Source organism: Canis lupus, chromosome 12 (genome assembly GCF_048164855.1).
Source record: "Canis lupus baileyi chromosome 12, mCanLup2.hap1, whole genome shotgun sequence".
Lineage (NCBI taxonomy): Eukaryota > Metazoa > Chordata > Mammalia > Carnivora > Canidae > Canis > Canis lupus.
Genome location: NC_132849.1, coordinates 57,080,285 through 57,086,721, shown reverse-complemented (window position 1 = coordinate 57,086,721; position 6,437 = coordinate 57,080,285).

Sequence of the window (6,437 nt, the reverse complement as noted above, 5' to 3'; positions counted from 1 at the left end):
AGCCCTGTCTCAGGCAGCCACTTGGACTTAGTGTCCTCCTGAAGGCAGGTGCCAACTTAGCATCACAGACTCTGAGAACCACGAGAGACTCTGGCAGCCAAGCTAAGAGGAGCAAACGGGTGACTTGCCTAACGTTAGAGCTGCTGCAGCACCGGCGGGGCGGGGTGTTTAACCTCTGGGCTCCAGGCCCCCCTTCCATTCTGTCCTTCTGGGGCTGGGCTCTGCAAACTCCATTTCCTGTGTCCCCTGCCGGCTGGCCAGCTCTGAAAAGAAGCCATGGGAAGAGAATGGAAAGCTGGAGGGGGAGGGAGGGGCATCCTTCCTTGTTCTGGCTCCTGTCACTGTCCCTACAGCAGCATAGGACAGCACTGGCTCCAGTTCCCAGGCTCTCTTGGTGGCACCAGCAGCAGCCACGGTGTGTCCCCCCAGAAGTGCCAGCACTGGTGGCTGTAAATTCCTCCGGGTTGTGCACACCCACCTGGCCGCACCTAATCAGAGGTTCGAGGACCAATCATGTGCTGAGTGTCTCGGTCCCCACCAGAGGTCCAAGCACCGCTGTGGCACCTCCTTCAGAGATGTGCCCCCGTCGTGGAGCGCCTGGGTTATGGTAACCCTGCTTTATCCCGCGGTGGGAGCCACTTCCTGAGTTACTCACATTTGTTCCCTCAATGTCCCCTTTCTCGGACTTCAGCCTGTTGTTATAGGTCACAGCAACACCTACCGTGCTTCTCCGACGGGCCCAGACTGGTACCGTACGTGTTATCAAGAGTTGGTTTGCCAACCACCTTTGGCGCAGGTTCGCCTTACATCTGAGCTATGTGCTGCGTCCTGACCAACAGGTCCAATGCCATGGACCAGTGTGATGTTCTGAGGAGCATCAAGACAAGCAAGAGGGGCACCTGGTGGCTCAGCGGTTGAGCGTCTGCCTTGGGCTCAGCGCATGATCCTGGGGACCCGGGATCGAGTTCCGCGTCGGGCTCCCTGCGTGGAGCCTGCTTCTCTCTCTGCCTGTGTCCCTGCCTCTCTCTCTGTGTCTCTCATGAATAAATAAATAAAATCTTTTTTTTTTAAGACAAGCAAGATCTCTGCAGACTAGATTATAAGAACAGAAAGACGGACATAACCCAGATATTAAGCTGATTTAAGTTAGCAGCTGTAAATTTCTTCTTTCCAGGACATTCTACTTAAATTTTCACATGAAAAAATTAGTATCAATTCACTCTATCAACCAGAATGGGACCTGGAAACTTCTTTTTATTTTCTTTTTTTAAAAAAATATTTAATTTATTTATTCATGAGAGACACAGAAAGAGAGGCAGAGACACAGACAGAGGGAGGAGAAGCAGGCTCCCTGCAGGGAGCCTGACGTGAGACTTGATTCCAGGAATCGAGGATCATGCCCTGGGCCAAATGCAGACGCTCAACCACTGAGCCACCCAGGCGTCCCTGGGACCTTTAAAGTTAAAGTGAGGGGACCCCTGGGTGGCTCAGAGGTTTAACGCCTGCCTTCGGCCCAGGGTGTGATCCTGGGGTCCTGGAATCGAGTCCCACGTCGGGCTCCCTGCATGGAGCCTGCTTCTCCCTCTGCCTGTGTCTCTGCCTCTCTCTGTGTGTCTCTCATGAATAAATAAATGAACTCTTAAAAAAAAAAATTCAAAGTGATCCTCTAGCAGCATTTGCTTAATTGAAAGCAAGAAATCTGAACGACCGTCCATTCTCCACTAGATGGCAATCATTACGTAAACTTGAGTTAGGCTCCCACACTAGCAGCAAACAAACGGATGGAGGCAGAGTCGTCGTGTTGATTATAAGCAACTGGGGCAGCTGGGAGGGGGCCAGAGGTACAGGACACTGGTTTGGCGTGAGGCTGTTTTGACAGCATTATTCTTGCGCTCACTGGCCTGTGGCAGAGACTGTGGTCCCCAAATCTACTAGCTAGCCTGAGCTTGGTTATGTTGCAGACGCAAGCTAACAAATCCCAATGATTTGACCCATTTCATGTTGCCTGCAGACTGGGAGAGCTCTCTTCCACACGGTCTTGTTGGGATCCAGGTTGATGGACATTCCATATCTTGGAGCTGCAGCCTCTGGCACCTGTGGCCTTTGTGGTCGCTGTGGCAGGAAAGAGCTGCTGGAGAATCATGCATGGTGCTTTCGCCATGTGTCACTTCCCATAACCAACTGGCTGGGAGTAGTTGCAAGGCCTCACTAGGAGGTACAGTCGTTCTGTGCCTAGATGGGAGGACGGTCAGCTCTCCCCAGACACCATAGTGCCTACGACACCTTCCCTTCTTCCATCCTTCCCTTCTTCCAGAGCTACAGAGCTCCAGGGTGCCCCCCAGTAATGATGACATTTTCTAAATCTAAATGGCTAAGTTGGGGCGCCTGGGTGGCTCAGTCAGTTAAGCGTCTGCCTTCGGTTCGGGTCATGATCCCAGGGTCCTGGGATGGGGCCCCGTGTTGGGGGTCCCTGCTCAGTAGGGAGCCTGCTTCTCTCTCCCTCTGCCTGCCATTCCGTCTGCTTGTGCTCTCTCTCATGAATGAATGAATGAATGAATGAATGGCTAAGTTGTCAAGCACAAAGGAATCTACCTGGAAGGAGTCTTCGTCCCTGAGCCCCTGGAGAGCCATACCAACTCTGAACCATCTACAGACCTCCCATATGTGAGAAATAAACTTGTATCTTTTTAAAGCCACTGTTATTTGGGGCTTTTTCTGTTACAGCAGCTGCATCTGTTCCCCCTGCGGTACTCCAGGGCACAGTCTGTTACAGGTGCTTTTCCCAGTAAGTAACATCCCTCTTTCCCTCCACTTTTGGAATGAACTGACACAGACCTGAGAGGTGCAGGTCAGAAGGTCTCTAGTGAGTGGAGACATGGTTCTAGATCGGTGGACAAGGGGCTTGTTAACACTTCACCCGTGAGTCGGACGATGGGCTGCCTGTTACTGGCAGGACTTGGGTTCACAGCACTGCTCTCTCCCGACGTCTGGACCAGGTAAGTCGGTCGCGTGGGGCCGTCTTGCGTGCGATGTTCAGGAGCTTCCTGGTTTCCACCACCAGATGCTCTCCGGTCATGAAAACATTTCCGATTCCAGTACAAGGTGGTGACACCGGGGAGACCCTGAACTCCTCTCCTCCATGGACACACCAGCTTTACACCTGATTATAAAGTGATTCCTCTGGAAGAAGAACCGAGGCTGTGCACAACAGAAGGTGAGAGACCCCACAGAGAACGGCAGGAGAGTCGGAGGCATGGCAATGGTCGGAATCCCCACCCCTGACCGTGAGCTTCGGGGCGGGGGGCGGGAGGGACAGGACTGAGGGACCAAGGGCAGATGTATCTGAAACAAAACAAACAAAAGTTTTTTTATTTTTATTTTTTAAAAGATTTTATTTATGAAAAACAGAGAGAGAGAGAGAGAGAGGCAGAGACACAGGCAGAGGGAGAAGCAGGCTCCACGCAAGGAGCCCGATGCGGGACTCGATCTTGGGTCTCCAGGATCAGGCCCCGGGGTGAAGGCAGCACTAAACTGCTGGGCCACCCGGGCTGCCCAACAGCTGAGGTTTAAAAGAATATAAATAGGGGGATCCCTGGGTGGCTCAGCAGTCTAGCCCCTGCCTTTGGCCCAGGGCATGGTCCTGGAGTCCTGGGATCGAGTCCCACGTCGGGCTCCCTGTGTAGAGCCTGCTTCTCTGCCTCTCTCTCTCTCTCTCTCTCTCTCTCTCTCTCTCTGTGTCTCTCATGAATAAATAAATAAAATCTTTAAAAAAATAAAAGAATATAAATATATTCTGGAATATAAAGGATCCAGCCCCCGAACTGCACCAAACAGCCGAGTTGCTGCTGGAACTCTCTCTGGGCCGGAGGGGCTGGTGAGTGCCACAGCTCACATTCCCTCCTCCACCTTGATAGCGTGGACAGGAGCAGGGTCCAGATGCCCTCACTGGCCCGTCACCTCAGCCAGCCCCGGAGAGCCCACACCAGCCCCAGCCACTCCCCCAAGGTGGCCCCAGTGTGGTGCACACGGAGACCCCCCTGCTTAGCGTTCACCACAGCTCCAACCATCTCAAACAGGTGACACAGGCACAAAGCACCCCGGAGCTCTCCAGGCCCACAATACTTTGGCTCCAGATGACTTGCCAGGGCACCCACAGAGCAGAGCACCCAAGGTAGCCTGGCCTGTGCACACCTCAGCTTCAACCACCCAACCAGGGCACGCCTGCATAGAGCACCCTGGAGCCCCCACCCCAGCACTGCCCGCCTCGGCTCCAGCTGCCCCAGGAGGATGCCCACTACACAGAGTGTCCCCAGACACCCCAGCTTGCACCCACATCTGCTCCTGCCCTCCCACCGCGGCAGCCCCAGCACGAAGCACCCCAGGACCCCAACCCACACCAGCCCCAGCTCCAGCCAGCCAGCCAAGGTCACCAGGCATAGTCCACGTGGGCGATGACCATACACAAGATCATTCCTTAGAGTCTGGGAGAAGTAGCTGTTTTGCCTAATTCACGGAAGCAAACACGGGAAGTCAAGCAAAATGGGGTGGAATATGTTCCAAACCGAAGAACAAGGCAAAACATCAGAAAAAAAAGAACTAAATGAGATGGAGATAAGCAATCTACCCAACAGAGTTCAATGCTATGGTCCTAAAGATGCCCACAGGGCTGGAGGGAGGAGTGGACGAAGTCAGCGAGAATGTCAACGAGGATAGAAAATATATATAAAGAGGAACCAATCGGGGTTGAAGATACAATGACTGAAAGGAAAACTACACTAGAGGGGCGCCTGGCTGGCTCAGTCAGTGGAGCATGGGACTCTTGATGTCGGGGTGGTGAGTTCGAGCCCCGTGTTGGGCACAGAGCTTCCTTAAAATGCACCAGAGGACGTCAACAGATTAGTGGGTGCAGAACAGATCGGTGTTCTGGAAGACCGGGTAACGGAAAGCACCGAGCAGAAGAGCAGAAAGGAAGAAGAACTTGTAAAAATGAGGATGGGTTAAGGGATGCCTTAGACAACATCAAGCCAACAAACATCCCCATCACAGGGGGCCCAGAAGAAAAGGGGCAGAGAACGTATTTGAAGGAAGAATAAATGAAAACTTCCCTAATAGGGGGGAAGAAACAGACACCCAGGTCCAGAAGATCCAGAAAGTTCCAAACAAGAAACCAAGGACTGTCCACGCCACAGTCCCCATCAGTTAAAATGTCAGAGATGAAAGGTAAACATGCTGGGCAGCCCAGGTGGCTCAGCGGTTTAGCGCCGCCTGCAGCCCAGGGCGCGATCCTGGAGACCCGGGATCGAGTCCCACGTCGGGCTCCCTGCATGGAGCCTGCTTCTCCCTCTGCCCTGGTCTCTGCCTCTCTCTCTCTGTGTCTCTCATGAATAAATAAATAAAAATAAAATCTTAAAAAAAGGTAAACATGCTGATTCCTCACCTTGAACTATAAAATTGAAAGCTCCGCGAGTAGGCGTGCACATCTGCATTAAGCAGCGAGCCCTCCGTGGGACGTCGTGCTTTCCTAAAGTTCTGAAAGTGCTACTTGATGCTAGAACGACAGATTCTAAGTTCCTTAAGGTTGCTTCATGCAAGTGCTAACTTATCGTGTGTGTGTGTGTGTGTGTGTGTGTGTGTGTGTGTGTGGTTGGGAGGGGGCAGGAGCGATGGACGGGGAGGGAAGAGCGCTCAAGTTGGATGGGCCCAGTAGTCTGGGGACTGGTTAGGAAAATGAGAATTTTCTGGAGGTCATCAGGTAGGTGACAGGGAGGAGGTAGGTGACCCGTCTTATGCTTACAGGGCTTGCTGGCTGTGGTTCACTATGTAAGTCCCTCCGTGCGACGAAGCCTGTCATAGTGACAGTTTGCAAAAACTACTATAAGAAATAGACTAGGTAGGGGCACCAGGGTGGCTCAGTCGGTTGGGCGTCTGCCTTGGCTCATGGTCACGATCTCAGGGTCCTGGGATCGAGTCCTACGACAGACTCCCTGTCTGTCTGCTTCTCCCTTTCCCTCCCTCTGCTTGTGCTCTCTCTCTCAGCTCACTCTCTCAAGTAAATAAATAAAATATTTGGGGCACCTGGGTGGCTCAGCGGTTTAGCCCCTGCCTTCAGCCCAGGGTGTGATCCTGGGGTCCTGAGATCGAGTCTTGCATCGGGCTCCCTGCAGGGAGCCTGCTTCTCCCTCTGCCCGTGTCTCTGCCTCTCTCTCTCTCTCTCTCTCTGTGTGTCTCTCATGAATAAATACATAAAATCTTTTTTAAAAAATAAAATCTTAAAAAAAGACTGATGAATCTCTGAACTCTACCTCTGAAATTACTAATACATTATATGTTAATTGAATTTAAATAAAATTTAAAAAATAAGGATACCCCCCCATGCCAGGGCAGTTCTCCTGAAAAGCCTTCCTTCCCTCCTTCATCTTCACCCCTCTCTCCCCCTT